An 18,568-nucleotide genomic window follows, 5' to 3' on the forward strand; every position below is an offset into this window, starting at 1 on the left:
CTAAAATATGAAAAGCTTTGCACAGTGAAAAAAGTTGTCCTTAAACAAATTTTAATAAGTGTCGTGGTAATGTAAAACTAAACATTCTGCAAAAAAATGTGTGAGATGTGAGTGCAAGTCACACACGGTAGAAGTGAAAATTATAAAAAATAAGAATAATCGCACCACCATATAAGAACCGCTCCGCAGCGCAATGGAGCAGCCTCACCCTGGAGGAACCGCCTGCATGATCACGGTATCCCCTACGCCAGGTAAGTATGAGTTTGCAAGAGAAATACGAGAACGTCTATCAACTGTGTAACATCTCGTCACCGCGATTCAGGAATTGTTGAATTTACGTGCAGCGACATCTGTTGATAACAAACTAAATAGAAATAAAAGTATCTCAGGGCGCTCCGAGAGCCACGACAGCATGCACGGACGTCAAAAACACGCTAAACTAGTCGGGGACGCGAGACCGCGTGGAGCGCTTCGTGATTTGTCAGCGCCGCTCGGAGCCGCTTCGGCAAGCCAATCACGGTACACTTATTTTTTCGTTTCGTTTCATCGAGTTTAAAATCTTAAGAGGTTTCACTTAAAAAATAAGAGCAATTTTACAGGTCTCCTAAGCTACCTTCGATTAATTAAACCAACAACAAATTTAGTTAATTCACAAACCATATTGTATCTTATCCCCAGCAAATTCAATAAGAAATCGTACAGGCTGCAACTCAATTGAGAGTCCCAAATTAAGCCTGATTGAATGTAGTCCAATGGTCGACCAAATAACAATTTCGAGAGTCGGAGCTTCCAATCTGGTTCGAGAAACTAAGGTGTTGCATAAATAGGGCTAAATTGGTATTCAACGAAATTCACACATACACACATACAGGGATTGGACGTCCGAACTGCAGTAGGTACATAGGGAAATAAAGTTACAAACTTCGAAGTTAGCAGTGTCGACCTCAACCACTGTGACTTCAGTCGAATTCACACTGGGATTAAAGTTAATAGCTGCTGTATGTGAATTAAATTGGAACCGGTCAAATGATTTCAATAGTGGTCTGATTTCAGTTCGAATGGTAGCTAATTTCGTGTCGATATTATTATACCCTGTTATACACGAATACGACTATTGCCATAGTTAATTTAAGATTATTATTATCTTTGACGATAAATATAACTATCTTCAATAATTCATAATTTAATGATGATTCGATTCAAATCATCTTATCTCAACTTATTTGAAATTCAGCCTCTGACTTGTTCCAGAGAGTTCTTCTCTTTAGAAACAAGCCTTTATCGCTTTTCCTGCATAACACTCCGACGGAGACTCTGATGGCCAATATATCGCGCATCCTCATGCATTATCTGCACAACAATGCATCTTAACTATAGACGGCATGTCATTGATATGCAGAACGAAAAGCGTGGAGGAAAGCACTGAACCTAGTGGAACGCCAGAGTTCATGGTCCTGGAAACAGAGTAGCAGCCGTCAACGACAACTGTGATGCTCCGTCCATACAAAAATCTACAAACCACTTGAGTCCCTCGGTGATTTCGTAATCCGGTAACTTTGATAGAAGTGCCTCATGCTACACCTTTTTTTTCAACGCTGTGAAATTCGTTTACGAATACCTGATTTAAAGGGTAGCAGACCAGGTTGTGTCAGACTCCGACACCTCGAGAGAAGAAAAGGGAGAAGAGGAAGTCCTATTTTTCCGATCCGTTCCTAGGAGACTACACCTTGAGAAAAGCGCGCAGGGCAGCATGCAGCGCGAGCCATGGAAGTTTCGCCCCACAAAATCAACAACCACAAAATCGAATACCCCACCAAGCTCCACTACACTGATTAGACGAAATCTACGGTACCATATAGTGCACGCCAAAAGTCCACTTTCATTGGTACCCATCCTGATGATAGGTAGGGATTTTATCACCGGGAAAAAGGAAGGGCCTCGTCTCGGGAGACACACCGTGGGTGGCGCATAGAAGCAACCTTGCGCTGTCTCACTGACAGGTTCGGCGTCAGTATCGCCACGAGATCTCGGCGCGGGCACTCCCAACGCGGTCACATTTGAAACGTCATCGTGCGGGTGTCCACATTGGTGACAACCCAGATATGACTCCCCCCTCCCTGTGAATTTGGCATAAAAGACGATCGAGCTCGCGGTAACAGTATCAGCTGATGTTTTAAGTAATCGCCGGAGACTTAGGAACCGTACAATTTTTATTCGTAAGCATCAATTAAAAATACGTATTGCCATCTGAAGTGGAAGAATCAATTTCATGGGAACAATAGTTGTTCTACTCGTCGATCCGAATGCATTCTTGCTTTACAATATAGTCAAGGCTGTATGACCTTATCGTAATTCTCTCCTTTCTGAAGGCTGGGACAACTGCTATGTAATTCAGTTGAGATTTTGACCTCAGAACTCGACATGATCGACGCAATTTACGTTGATATGCACCGACTCCGGTAACTGATTTGGTATGAGCAGCAACTCATACACATATCTGGTGCTTCAACCGGTGTGAGCTCTCAACTTACTCCACCAACCTAGTCTTAATAGTTATGAATGCCTAAACGAATTGACTGAAGTTAACCTTTTGAGACGTTGCCAACAGTGCATAAGCACTCGTTTTCTTAATAGATCCAACTATAGTTTTAAAACTATTTCCAGCAACTGAAACAGGTGGATACACTTTAAAAATTCCTCTACGTTTCGAGATTGTGCTTCGCCAAGTCCAACTTTATCTAACAGCTGATTGCGAGACTTTTCTTTGGGAAACTATCGTTAGAATCTTTGCTTCCGTTTTTCTTTAAAGTTTGTTCAAACAACTTATTTCGTTGTCAATATAAAGCAAAAACATTGTTTTGCTTTTAATTTTCCTTTCCAGTGCGCCCATGTGCAAGAAATTTGCACAGCAAGCATTTGCAGGAAAAACTCCTAAACTGCTATGACTCAGATACAATTGTATTAGTTGTATAGGGTATTCTTTGGAAACGAAGTTAACTTTATGTTAGGCATCCTTCTTTGGGGCCTGTAGTAGGTCATATTTTGGACGAGCAGGCACACAACAGCAAGTGGCCTGTGACCTTGATAGTTAATTTCAGGCATGTCACTTAACCTCTGGATTTATCTAACAGCAGTTTTGTGATCTGCACTAAAACTTTCAAATTTTATTTCTTTAGTGAGAGACACTAGGTCACAGCAAATCTGGTATTGCGTCGTTATTGAAATTCATAGACATTAGAGTATATATATCTCCGATTTGTGCCGAGATCGAAAAACAGTATTATGTAAAGACTGAAGAAGACAGAAAATAAAAAAAAACTTGAACGCGTGTTGATTTATGGCAGAAATAGGCAAGATTTTGGTACGAGTACCGTCCCATGAGAGTTATGTTTCGCTTTAATACCAGCAAATAATAAACAGTTCATTTTCAGCGTAAACTGCTTAATAATGGTTGACAACGACTTGGCTCTTCCCTTGGCTTTCCTCACGTCCATGGGCGACGGTAACTATCCACCATCGGGTGGGCCGTATGCTCGTCTTCATACAATGGCATAAAAAAAGCGTCCGATGTCCCTTGAGGCAGTTCAAACTACCCAATAGGGGTAACATGACGCTGCACAGACTATGCTTATTATTATCACTCCACGCAAGACGGCGGAAAGATGATTTGGCAAATAAACTAACCGCTGCTTCTCTCGGCCAACGGAGTCTTTGAAGTTCAAATTAGTTGGCAGGGGGGGGGGGCGTGTACTTTCCTATCAACCCATGCATGATTTTATCTAGAAAATTAAAGAATTCCCTTCATTTTTTCTTATCAATTCCCAATAGAAACATTCTACGAAAACTTTGTCAAAAGCTTCTGAGCTGAAAATGAACCGGCTGAAACCCGGTTGTAGGTTAAGAGTACAGCCGCAATAGATTATTATTATCATAACACTATCCCACGTGGCTTAAATTTGCATAAATTGAAGTGAATGCCACATTTTCTAAAAAACTGTAGTATTTTTAATATTATTTACAATATAACTGAAGAATAATTTTAATGATGCTCGTTTCTGTTGCCATCGAAGGTAGATTAGCCTATGGTTTGCCGTCGAGTTATGGACAACACCAATGCCAGGGCCACAACTAAGCCGCGAACGTTAATAAAATGTTTTTAAAATACGCCCGTAGGTAAAAATGAGACACGCACTATTGCGTTCATTCATGATTATGCAATTACTTCAATTAATTAATTTTAATTAATTACGGGACGGCCGGCCATAATTGTGCTAGTTTCAATGATTTTATTTGCGAGCTTTACGTTTTTTCACGATTTCACGAACTTCACGATTTACTTTTAAGGCAAATACATTTAAACTAAAACCTATCCACATTCAACGATCTCCCAAATATAGATGATGTCGGTACAAAAAACAAACTGAGGAAAATTACAGCCAAATCGGAATACTTAGCTTTAACAAAGATTATGGCTCATTGAACCAATTTTTTTTTTTCGAGCCAGGGTCCGAACCTCCTACGAGGTCCCCGCGACTATGGGGCGCGCGGGGTATGAGGGACTCAACGATCTGCAGGTGTTGAGAGCAGACCGCGGGCCCAAGGAATTTTAGGGCCCACCCACTAAACGACTGCCCTGCACTCTTACACCCGACGTCCGATCTCCGTCCGGGGTCAAAGCCCGGTCAGAGTAGGGGTGTTCCCGTGGTCAACACTACAACCAGACACGCGGCGCTACCCCGAGGACGCCCGACGAAGGAGTCGTCGAGGCGATAGTCGACGACCAACGACGTCGGTCTCCGCGGGACGGCGGCCCTACTAGGCCGCCCGGGCGATGTCGCTGGTGTTCCGGGATACCCCGCTGGGCCAGAACCAGCCTGCCGGGTCGGAACGCGATACACCGCCCACCGGGTTGCTCTTCCACAGTATGTTCGGCGACGACAGCGACGACGAAAATGCGGACCGCATCGTAATCCGCAGCCGCCGACGCATCGTCCCGTCCTCCTGGTGCCAGCGCGCTAGAGTGACGGTAGCATGCGGCGCATCCTCAACCCCCTTAGGTCGCCCCGTGACCATTACCGGGAGGAGACTGCCTCCTCATAGGGGCCGGAGCTGGACAAACGCTCTCCTCCGACGCCCCGCTCGGCGGCGGCGGCACGGCGCCGAAAGGGAAGAAGAGCTCTCCCTCTCCCGTTCCGCCGCCTCCTTCTGCGAGATGGTGGACTCGCAGAAGTCGAGCATCGCCTGCCAGTATTTGAACCAATACCTCAACCTTGAATCGAATTCGAACCTCATGATAAAGCTGTCAGGTCACTAAGCATTATCGAAAGAGGTGAATTTTATTGTTAAATGAGTAATTTTATCAAGTAGATTGGATCTTCCATAACCATATTTTATCAGATAACTAGTGTATCCTGTTCACACTCGACTAACTAACTAACGCTAATGACATGAATAGAATCGATGTCTTGAAACTATTCGCGTTTTCATACCTTGACGGCCCTATGACAGCTACTTTCCCTAAAGCTCCAATAACAACTGTACCACCTTTCATCACAATCAGATAAATTATCTGAAAATAAAAACCGCAGTATTATGTTTTTTTTTATTGCTTAGATGGGTGGACGAGCTCACAGCCAACCTGGTGTTAAGTGGTTACCGGAGCCCATAGACATCTACAACGTACATGCGCCACCCACCTTGAGATATAAGTTCTAAGTTCTCAGTATAGTTACAGCGACTACCCCACCCTTCAAACCGAAACGCATTACTGCTGGGCGGGGTGGTGGTATCTATCCGTGCGGACTCACAAGAGGTCCCACCACCACTAAATAATAAATGTAAAATATTGACCTAGACCAAACACAAACAAAATTCGATTCGGATCAACTATTTTATAACGTATACAAAGTATATTATTATACTTAATTTTTGTATACAATATACCAGTGTTAAGTTTGTGTAAATCCACACGTACACATTTTATTTTTAGTGCGTCTAATATTAAGTAACCAACGCACGGTAGTTAAATTGGTAGTAACGAAATAGCAGTAGGTATCTGTTAAGGAAACAAAGTGAGAGAACAAAAACAACAATTATAGTTATTGCTGTTTAAAAACCACTCCGCTACTACTAATACCAAGCGTAGGGAGAGTTTTAAAAATTGCATTTGGCTCCATACCTACTTTGTGTAATGCACTCACAGCGATTCGGTTCTCTTTATCACCCCACTCCATTTTAATATCGCAAAATATTGTGCAATCTATTGGCGCCAAAATAAGAAAACTCAATGAGCAATCATATAAAAATGACAGATTCCAAATTCAAATGTAATATTTTGTTTATTTTTAATTGTAACAGTATTTATGGCCAGAGATGAACAGTATTTATTTTTATTGCGTGTAATATTAAGCAACGAACACACGGTAGTTAAATTGGAAGTAACGAAATAGCAGTAGATATCTGTTAAGGAAACAAAGTGAGAGAACAAAAACAACAATTTTAGTTATTGCTGTTTAAAAACCACTCCGCCGTCACGAGTTGGATAACGCGCAAATAAAATTTTATCATCCAACTTGTAAACAGGCTGAGTTTGGAGATTCTAACTTACGAACGAATTATTTGTTTGGATTTATAAAAAAACCTAATTTATCATTATGTTTAATAGTTTTTTTGAAAAGCCTCAGTTATAATACGAATTAATCAGTACCTCATGTTTCCATATTTCATTAAATTACGAACCCCGATTTTGTTAGAATGCTACCATTGTAGGTACAGCTACACTACCAACGGCACAATGCACAACAAATTACAAAAATTCATCTGGCTCCAAGCTAAGAGTCCCTAAAATACGAGACCCAAATATATATTCTTATGTGATACCGTTGAAACTAGGCTCCCAGACAAAGAGCAAACAAAGCAAGCGGTTCTTCGCTACAGAAATGTTGGCCCCAAGGGAGAATCGAGCCCATGACCTCAGGGTTAGCAGTAAGGGACATTGTTGCGAACATTCATAAATTCTTAGCTAGTATTATTAGCTAGCTACTACTAGCTAGTAGCAGTAGTAATCACGCAATGAGTTGATAATTTTAGCCTAGTAAACACATCTCGAGCGAGATGAGGACTGCCGAAGTGACCTGTAATGATGTCAAGGAGCAAGCGCAGGCCAGGGTCAAGTGTAGATAACTTGTGAGGGCCCTATGTACTAGCGGGGTACCTTAGGACAACAACAACAATAACAACAACATACACAGCTCAAGCTATCTATCAATCTTGGACTCAAATTTTGTATTATTTTCTATTTCACCCCTCTGCCTATTTCTGTTGTGGTGGAGTCTTGCACTTTGATTTGTACGATCGGGGAATATTTAAATTATATAAATACATTTAAATTAATTTATCTCATAAGTGACGGTGAGACTTGAGTGACGGACGACGATTGAAGTGTTCTGGTAACCGTACACCAAGTGGACCATCACCTTATCCACCAATCTAAGGTAATTAGGAAGAGCTCTCAAGACTTAAATTACATTCCGATCTTAATATACATACAATTCTCTGAAGAAGAAAAATCGAAAATCTCTTTAGAAAAATACTACGTTTTTACGTACAATCTAGCTTAAGTTTTTCATCTCAATTTTCAGATTATCTTAATCTTCATTAATCCTGACAGTCGTGCCATAATGCTTAAAGATATTATTAAAATATTAATTTGGCTTTTGCTCGAGGCAATGACAAAATATGAATGCGGTGTTGACACGGGGAATGTTATTGCAACTTACTAACCGAATCTATGTGAGTAAAATAAAGGTTATGAGGTCTTAATACAGTCTGTGTTCGATGAATGGGCGATTTTCTCATTTGTAAAACGTAAAGTAGTTACCAGAATTTGTGGAAGCCACAGCGACATAAGTCTTATTTGATTTTGCATAACGTTTGTTCCAGTATTCAAATTTAGACACAAAAAGCAAGGTTTTTAACAGTACGAATAAAGGAAAAGTATAAAAATAATTAATTTATATTATTGATACATATATTTTTTTACAAACAAACGTTGTTACTTAAAAACGTCAAAGAGACAATGCCTTGGGATGATACGATGTTCGTCGCCTAAGAGGACGGGCAGATTCGTGCTCCTAGGTAGGCAGGGACACCCGGTCTAACGTGTACCCCCCATTGTGTTGCTGAAAAAAGTAGCTGGAATGAATTTGACGGTTCACACTGTCTGGTGCGTAGTCGGTGTCTGAATTGGATCCGATGGCAGGGCAATATGGGTTTCCAAAAAGCTCAGAGGTCAGTACGATCGAGGCGGAGGTATATGGATAACCATCTCGTAAGAGTTCTCTCTCGCCTATATCAAACCTATCTGGTGAGTTCTGGCTCATCGAGGTCCTAACTTGATTTGTTGAGCGACAGGGGGCTTTAGTCGATTTAATTCCTACACGCTAAGCACATTTTATGCATAGGTTGAAGTTTGGGATATTTCCTCATAACCAAAGGCTCGGTAGAGAGCGGCTTGGCTCGGTAGGCAGCGGCTTGGCTCTGCCCCTGGCATTGCTGAAGTCCATGGGTGACGGTAACCACTCACCATCAGGTGGGCGGGCCGTATGCTCGTCTGCCTACAAGGGCAATAAAAAAATAAAACCATAAAAAGGTGCTCTAAGCGATCATTTATGTTACAGTTTCCACGTTTTTATCTCAAGGTTTTAGTAGAAGTCTACTTGCCTTTAATACGTGAACCTTAATATAGCCCCATCAATCGATACGAATATGTACATCGGTTACTGTAATTATTAGGCCACAAGCCCGTTTGCATTGTTTGTTATTTGTGCCTCCACGAAAACAATGGTTGATCTTAATTATGAACGCTGTATAATAAATATTATTTACTTTCTTATTTTTTGATCAGGTTCCAAATTAGCAAACACGTTTTATTACGTAGCTTAGAGATTTTATCAAAAAGTGCAAAGAAAGATGTTTTTTTAGTGTCATAACGTACTCTTTCCCTTTCGGCGCCATACCACTGCCCGGGGGTCGGAAGAGGATGTTTGTCTAGCTCATGATGATTACAGGGCGCCCTCAGGCCTTCAAAGCTGCGCCGCATACTACCGTCACTCTAGTTAGCTAGAACCAGATGGATGGAACGACATAGACGTACTGTGGAAGAGCAACCCGGTCTGCGGTACATCGCATTTCAACCAGACGGACTGGTTCAACTTAGTAGGGTGTACCGGAACACCAGCGGCACCGCTCGGACGGTCTGACGGACCGCTGTACCACGAAAACCGCCATCGCTGGCTATCGACGATCGCCTCAACGGTCTGGTGTCCTAAGGTAGAGCGGCACAAGTCTCGTTGTAACGAGAACTCCCCTCCCTTGGTGGGTTCTGACCCCGGCTGGAGATCACACATCAGGTGAGAGAGTGTAAGAGGAATCGTTCTGTGGGTCGGGACCTAACAACATCGTTGGGCCTGCAGTCTATCCACAACACCTGCAGACGTGGGTCTTCACGATCTGCACACCCCGCGCGCTCCCTCTACGTGGAACCTAGCAAGAAGATCGAGACGCACTGCCTGAAAAAAAAACAACTTGCTGCCATATTATGAGTACAACAACACGTTTGGTGGAACTCAATATTCTTTAAGCTCATTTAAAAACAAAAAAATTACCTTAAAATAAACTGCCAACAATAACTGCAATTCGTAGTCGTGGATTATATCTTCGTTTCTTAGAATAATACCCATAGGAAGCATAGCTTCATAATAAATGAATTAAATCTAATCTCTTGTCGTAGCTGTCTACGTGCTACGCTGCGGTCTCGACAGCTACGTGGGGCTCTACGGTTGTTGTCGTATTTATGTTTCCGTTCCTATTTTAATCTCAAAATAGTTGAAATATACTTCATAATACACTTGTTAGAAATAATTTGAAATGTGTCTAAAATTTAATTATTAAAAAAAAGAACTGACCTGCATACTTCTATGTTGATTTAAGTCCAATTAAATATGAAAAGGAAATTGTAGTAATTGAAACATTTAAAGTAAAGTTCAAACTTATTTTAGTATTTATTTCGATTAAAAATAAATGAGAATTAAGTCTAAATATGGATCTAGGAGTCTAAAAGATACGCAGATACAACTTTGTTTCTTGAAGGAGCTCATGGCCTATTTGATGTGATTGATGCCTAAGTGGTTACTGTGTGAATATCGCCTTGAAACATGAGTTTGTTGTCTCAATTATATTGTATATCGGTTGTCCCACCGGTAGTCTGGTGGATCAATAACACGCAAATAGTTACAAAAAATAAGAAATTTTCTGAGATTGATTTTTATTACATGTTCTACAACAGCTTTTACTGTGGAAGTTGTTCGTGAACATGTGCTAACTACGTCTTTCCTTAGTAAAAATTTTATCTACCAGCGGGAATTGAATATCGCATCGTTTCATACGAGTACACTGGTCATATTTTTTTTCATACATAAACGATGATCTAAAAATAATTATTTATACAATTATATACACAATAAAAAATTAAACGATATAAAAACAAACATAGAAAATATAATTAATTATACTATGCAGTATTAGGCCGTAATTATATAAGTTTGTTTTTTAAGCCTATGGTTTTACAAATGCTATGCTCTTATTTAAAATTCAACGTATTCATTTATCTATTTTAGGACATTATACAGTCTTGCCCAGAAAATTATTTTATAGGATAGTCAAACGCTGTTTTACAAACTGTTGACTGGATATACCTATTATAGCGGATGCAAGTAGGATAGGTGCACGGGTTAAAACAAGCAGATTAGTGAGAAAGCGAAGCGGCGCTTGAGCGTGGCGTGCGTGCAGTTTTGACGCGTGCGGTTACGTTCAGTAATGATGGCCACTGCCGCTGCCCCGCTTGCGGGGTGCGGTTCGCGCGGGAGCGTGGGAACTCTGTATACGCGCCCGACCCCGCGATGACGTTGGAACGCCTCTCCTGGCACACTGGCGCACGCGCAAGCGACCGTAAATGGTTTTATTAAAAGTATAAAGCTACGGAACTACACCGCTAGGCGCGTCGTCTACACCTATACTAGGCTGCACTAAAAGTATCGGGAATGGAATATTTCCACTGTTTCTGTCATATTAAAATCTTTTTAATTGAAAACTCCCTAGTTTTAAAAATCGAATACCATTTATTTATTTAAAAAAAGATTCTCGGTCTTGTCACGAGGTTTTGTCAAACTTGTTTAGTCGTTGAGAAAATGGAATTGACTCGAGAAAATTCAAGACCGATGATTTATTATGACTTTCGAAGTGGTTTAACACAAAAACAGTGTGTTGACCGGATGATTTCTGCATTTGGTGATGAAGCCCCATCCAAAACCACAATTTATCGCTGGTTTGCTGAGTTTCAACGTGGACGTGTCAAGCTCAGTGATGATCCCCGTCAAGGTCGTCCAAAAACTGCAGTCACCCAAGATAACGTTAATGCTGTGCGTAAGCTGATTGAGGAAGATCGACATGTGACATACCGCGAAATTCAGGCAACTTTAGACATTGGCATGAGTCAAATACAAATAATCTTGCATGAACAATTAGGTGTAAAAAAGTTGTTTTCCCGATGGATACCGCATTCGCTCTGTGAAGAGCAAAAAGCGGCTCGCGTTACTTGGTGCGTCAGAACTCTCGAAAGATTCCACGCAGGATCCTCAAATGCTGTATACAACATTGTATCAGGTGACGAATCCTGGATATACGCGTACGAACCCGAAACAAAAAACCAGTCACGAGTTTGGGTGTTCGAAAATGAGTTAAAGCCAACAAAAATTGTTCGTTCACGGAGTGTTGCAAAAAAATGGTGGGCACGTTTGTCTCCAAAACCGGCCATGTTACGACTATTCCTCTTGAGGGACAAATAACGGTTAATGCAGAATGGTATGCTAGCATTTGTTTGCCACAGGTCGTTTCTGAACTCCGTAAAGAGAACTGCAACCGCCGCATCATCCTCCATCACGACAATGCGAGTACTCACACCGCGCACAGAACAAAAGAGTTTTTAGAGCAAGAAAACATAGAATTATTAGACCATCCGCCGTATAGCCCCGACCTAAGCCCTAATGATTTCTATACTTTCCCTAAAATAAAGAATAAATTACGTGGACAGAGATTTTCATCACCTGAAGAAGCTGTGGACGCCTACAAAACGGCCATTTTGCAGACCCCAACTTTCGAATGGAATGGTTGCTTCAATGGTTGGTTCCATCGTATTCAAAAATGTGTCTAATTTCGCGGAGAATACTTCGAAAAGCAATAAATACATTTTTAAATAGTAATGTTGTGTCACTTCGTTAATTCCCGAAATTTTCAGTGCCGCCCTCGTAATATAATATTATAATGGTGTTTTTAAAAATCCCGCGCGGTACCTCTCTAGTGCACTTATAATATTATGACTTAAAATCATTTATGTACTGATCGTAATCAACTAAATACTAAAGTTTGGTACGGTGAGTAACGCGCGGACAGAAAGAAAACGTAGAAAGAAATATTAATTTTTATATATAGGCTTACAACTAAGCTGAAAGATTCTGGATATAAATCTTTATCAGATTAAGGTAAATTATTATTAGTATTAATACCTTGAGACAAGACAAGGGAATGGAGAAAGCACCATTTTACTCTTTTATATCATATCTAAGTGGTGTGAGATTAATATTCCTCAATCAATTCAATTTGACGTTGGAATTGGTTAATAATAAATGAATAAATTATTGCTTATACAGTAATAAGAAAATATGCTGGTTAATAATAAATAAATACGAAATGTATCCTTGCAATTAACGTTTTATAATTTCAAATGAAATAGACAAGACTTAATTTAATCATCACTGAGGATACATAAATCCATTTTGTATAATCCTCATCACAAAATAGAAAAAACATAATTTTAAAGACATCAGTATTTTTTCTTTAGCAGATAATTTATTTTATTTCCCAAAAGACCCTCGAAATGGGCAGCGTCGATAATATGAATGTCAGTGGAACGCGAATCCGACGGGATCCCGGGAGTGTTTGATCGTTAACAAAGAGTAACAGGCAAATTAATGCACAGCCAGCCGATACCAGTCACAGAGGGAATTTAACGCGAAGTCACAGAGTCGGACCTAATTTAAAATCAATGATGTTACTCAACGGCTAACGAAATAGCTGAATCATTCCCAATAACAAATCCTTTTCATTTTATCTGAAAACTTTTAAACTTTATTTTCATTATTGTTATATATATTCTTATTATTGCTAAGATGAGTGGACGAGCTCACGGCCCACTTAGTATTAAGTGGTCACCGAAGCCCATAGACATCTACAACGTAAATGCCGCCACGAACCTCAAGATGTGAAATCTAAGGTCTCAGTTTTTACAGTACAACGGCTGCCGTTCAAACCGAAACTTATTACTGCTTCAGAAATAGGCGGGCTGGTTGTATCTACTCGTTCAAACCCACAAGACGCCCTACAACCGCTGTTAAAAGCTTTCGTATCTCTGAGAAACCATATCTGACCATGAAATTAATATTATCACGTTAGGAAAATTAGGAAGACTATTTGAATTTTTAAATCCAGATTTCGTTATTAGTAATTCAAGTTTTGTCGAATTGTGTTAAGACTTAGATTTATAATGGCTTTCAACCAGCGAGAAACAAATATGCGTTTCTGTTAAATCGACAGAACAGTCACTGTAGGATAGAAAATTTTCCCTAATATTTTTCAAGGTGTTAGGAAATTCACCTTTAAAAGAACGGGCACGCCGTGAAACTACCCATTTACGCCAATCAAAATGAAAAAGACCGTATCTCAATGAAATTAAAATATATAATTGATCGTTTTCATTGTGAGGTGTTTAATTGTGATGTGGCTAATTACAAGTTGATGTTTGGAGAGCCCAGCTATCGCTGCGAATGAAAAGTGAAATCTCACAAACATAAAATACCATTGAAAAAAATCATAAGTAATACGTGTTCATACATAAATTCCAAATCACAAAGGCACATCTAATGCAGTAAAGATTGGTTCGAGAGACGATGAAAGGGAATAAAATCGTACCATTTTTCATTGAAACCGCTTAACTTGACATTATAGGCGTGGTTTGAAATCAAATTCTCTTTTATGAACAAAATTAATATATTACATTTAAAATAAGTTTTTATACGCTTAAAGCATCGATTTACTATGATGTATTGAATGGTTTACTTAGACGTTTAGATTTACGATTAGAGAATCTTGCGTAATAGCATTTTACCGGTTTTTAATTCAATCGATATGGGTACATGATTTTGACCACTTCGATCCACTATATTCTAAAAATCCCTTTGTAGCAGCATAATCACCTTTGGAATTCAAACCTACCACTAATTCCTTTGTAAAGTTTTTACGGCTTAGTTGACATTAACAAAGTTTGTAGTACAACGGCAGTCCCATCCATCAAACCGAAACGCATAACTGCTTTACGGTACAAATAGGCAGGGTGGTGGTACCTACCCGGGCGACCACATAAGGCGTCCTACCGTCAGTAATTACGCAACATATAATTTGTGTGGATTTGATTATTATCACACGATCTTATTTCTTAATATTGAAAGCTATTTGTGAGCATCTGTACGTATTTCTGTTAAAGAATTGGTACCTGTCTGCGGAATTCGATTATAGTCATAGTCACAACGCATCGGTACGAATGCACCGGGTGTCTTAATCCTTTAAGCTGCGGCGACTTCAAAAGTATTTTATACAATTTAAGCTATATGGGATACTTAACAAATCTTTTTTTTGTTTTTATTGCCCTTGTAGGCAGACGAGCATACGGCCAGCCTGATAGTGAGTCTAAATTACTCCGAAACTGGACATCGTTCGAAGCGTCGATCCCAAGTATCTCAATACTCGTGGAAGGTTACGGGGATACCCTTTGGAATTGCGGCACTATTTGCATATATTATATATTTGCAGTGAACGCGAAAACAATAAATAAAAACTTAATCAATGATTAATATATAAATAATAGAAATTAATATATAAATAAAAAATTTCTGACGAAGCATGTTGCGGATAATAACATGTACTTTTAGGTTAGGTGTTCTTTTTTTTAATAATTTAATAAAGTTTTAGAATAACTGTTTTTATAAAAAAATGTATAAAAAATTAAATAAATAATAGATAAATAAATAAATGTTACAGTGCCGAGTCCACCTGCGTTGTTTTTGCTATAATTTAAATATCAAATTGAGTGTACGATAACCTACATAATATATTAATACTTCAAACTGGTGTCTCAAGACGTCATTAACGTTATAATCTCTGTAAGCTCCGGTAACTACAAATCGCCCTGAGTTCGCTCGACCTACACATTCTAGACGTAGCGTGGGACGCCCCCTGGCCCCTGAAGAAGTGGGTGGGGAGCACCGAAGACTGGGCTTAATTGTGTGGATTGGGAGAGGCCTATGTCCAGCAGTGGACGACTGTGGGCTGATGATGATGATGTTGATGACACATTCTAGGCGCCCACAGAAATTGGTATACTATAAAAAAAGCCTTGATCACACGCTTTTATTTAACTTCGTCGTGGCCTAAAGGATATAAATATATATAAACGTTCGGTGCATTTGTATCTTGCGATGCACTGGTGTTCGAATTCCGCTGACGGGTACCAATTTTTGTAATGTAATAAGTACTTAAAAAATGTTAACGACTGACTTCCACGGTGAAGGAATAGCATCGTGTAATAAAAATCAATCCCGCAAAATTATAATTTGTGTAATTACTGGTGGTACAACCTCTTGTGAGTCCGCTAGGTACCACCACCCTGCCTATTTCTGCCGTGAAGGAGTAATGCGTTTCGGTTTAAAGGGTGGGGCAGCCGTTGTAACTATACTTGAGACCTTAGAACTTATATCTCAAGATGGGTGGCACATTTACGTCGTAGATGTCTATGGGCTCCAGTGACCACTTAACACTAGATGGGCTGTGAGCTCGTCCACCCATCTAAGCAATAAAAAAAAACTTGGTATGTATTGTTTTCATTAACTGCAAAACGTCGTAACGATCAAGACGAGTTAGATGACAATGCTATAATTTTTTAATTTCCCTCTAACATCCTTATTGGTGGTATCAACAGGACAAAAAGAAATATAAAAATTAAATGACAGTTTGATGCACTATTTAAGCGTTTTTATTATTATTTATTAGTATTTATTATTGTTATTAGTCTAGATGTGCCAATGAGCTCAGGAGCCGTCTACTGTTGAGTGATTATGAGACTTTATTGACAACATGAGTGCGCCATCTAGCTTGAGAGATGTGGTTGTAATCCCATTTGAAATATATTAATGCGTTGTAGCAGACATATTATGTAGATAGGAATCCTTCAAAGTGGGCACAAAACCGTCCTGCTACCAGTAAAAGTTACATATGTACACTTGTCTCAACAAAATGATCCACGCTTCTCTTGAATACGCAGAATATATAAAATACTTTGTATGGTGGTTTTTTTTTTGCTTTATTTGTTTATTATGGAATCATGGTCACGAAACGTCACACTTAGCAGCATGTTAGCAATAGTAGGTACATTGTTGTTCATACAATTATATATATAATAATATAAAATATATACATGACTTTTTAAGCCAAGGCGATGATTTCGTAGCGCTCACTTGTCTACGTACGCAAGTTAATATCAAAAAAATACAAGCACGTACCTCTGAAACTAAGACCACTTCCTTTTGACTTTATCACGGTCGGTAAAAAAGAAAACGTATTCTTTGATCGATTTTTTTTTTTATTGCTTAGTTGGGTGGACGAACTCACAGCCCACCTGGTGTTAAGCGGTTACTGGAGCTCATAGACATCTACAACGTAAATGCGCCACCCACCTTGAGATATAAGTTCTAAGGTCTCAGTATAGTTACAAAACGCTGAGCTCAAAATTTTAGAGTCTTGAGATCGTTTTGTATGCTAAGAGCAAATTGAATTTCAAACCGAGGAGCTGAAGTTGAAACGTTCAAAACAAAAGACGGATAGATCGTGACCTGATTAGCAGATTAAATTATATTAACAATTATGATCACGTTCTAAAAGAGCCGGACTTAATTCGATTCTCATATCAAACTAAGCTTTATGTAACGTTATCAACACGAGCGAACCTACATACATTATTTTCAGTTAACAAAAAACTAAACCTTCAGATTTGTCTTATTTTTTTAACTTAACTTATACTAGTTTTGAAGAACATTATGCCTTCATCGAAATACAATGAAACATTTTTTTAAATCGCTAATTTTAAGTTTAAATTTATTATTGGGTATATGTACCTATTGGGTAAAATTTCATTGTAATAAATCAAGTAGCATTTAATTTTTTTGAAACTGTTAAAAAAATTCTTAGAAAAATAATAATCAATAATTAAATTTTCTTCTGTAACTAAAGATAGTTTCACCAATAACATCTAATTTACTTTTCTTCATGTCTTGGATGTTTTTTTTGTATCCATAATACAAGAGAAAATTTAAAAGTCGAATTGAGAACGTAAGAGAAAATTAATCATATTTGTGTTGAAAGAAAAAGCCCTTGATGAATTAAATGTTTCCGGTCTTGTTGACGCAGTTATTGTGAAGTCCAAAGAAACAAAAGAGTTTTAATTACGACAAAGTAACATTTAAAAGGTGGAAAGAATAAAGCCAGGTTGAAAAAAAAAGCTAAATTATGTGACTGTAATATTTTTTCAGTTCATACTGAAAACTTTAAAATGTTCGGAATAATAAAAAAGAGATTAAATAATAAAAATAGTTTAAGTTGACAACTCACAAAAATCGAAGCATATACAACGAGTATAAGTTTATATAAAGCTTCTGGATTATTTGATTGTACATATAAGTGTTTGTGTATGTATATAGGAGGAGATGAATAGTTTCATTGAATTCTACGTTCGAATGAGTAAATCATATGGAAAAAAAAATGAAACAAAAAATCTTTTTCGTGCAGTGTCAAAGTTCTTAACCTTTGCAGAATCCAGTTACATACATTATTGTTTTAAACTCATTACCCGTTTTGATACCTAAATTTATTAGAATCATAATAATACAGTGATAACTTTACTTACTTCCACACGCGATCGAAGATAATATTGATAGAGACACAGCACAATCATAAGTCTAGAAAAACATTAATATGGCAACTTCGTAAACTTAATTCAGTGTCACCCAAACATAGCGTTTCATGATACATAACAGTTAAATTGAAAATTACAGTTTGAGCGCACGTGGACGATACGAGCGCGGGAAGTCGGAGAATTTAGCGCCAAAACTGACGTCTTCCGAGAGTACCATCCCCCGCCGTGCTCCACAATATACTGACAACTGTCACCGAATACCCGGCCGGCGTTTTGCTCGCTTTTACTACGAACGCTTTTCCTCTTTTGCCCTATCTTGCTTTAACGAAAATTTATACATAGAGAAGTGTACACACATGGAGAATAAGTCGGCCTGAGACGACGGTATTTCGTGTATTCTTCGTCGATGTGTGCAAAGAGCTCTGTTAGTGCGAG

The 18,568-nt window shown here is 38.9% G+C and overlaps 1 protein-coding gene across 1 annotated transcript in view; it reads right to left on the reverse strand.

Moving 5' to 3' along the window:
• LOC114241341 (lachesin) overlaps positions 1 to 18,361 on the reverse strand; it is a 120,425-nt gene extending 102,064 nt beyond the window's left edge. Inside the window, exon 1 of the mRNA XM_028172149.2 lies at positions 18,125 to 18,361. The gene's annotated coding sequence lies outside the window, so the exon portion shown is untranslated. The remainder of the gene's footprint in view (positions 1 to 18,124) is intronic.
• Positions 18,362 to 18,568: the final 207 nt, after the last annotated feature.

The sequence above is a fragment of the Bombyx mandarina genome, chromosome 06 (genome assembly GCF_030267445.1).
Source record: "Bombyx mandarina strain Sakado chromosome 06, ASM3026744v2".
In the NCBI taxonomy this organism is placed as follows: domain Eukaryota; kingdom Metazoa; phylum Arthropoda; class Insecta; order Lepidoptera; family Bombycidae; genus Bombyx; species Bombyx mandarina.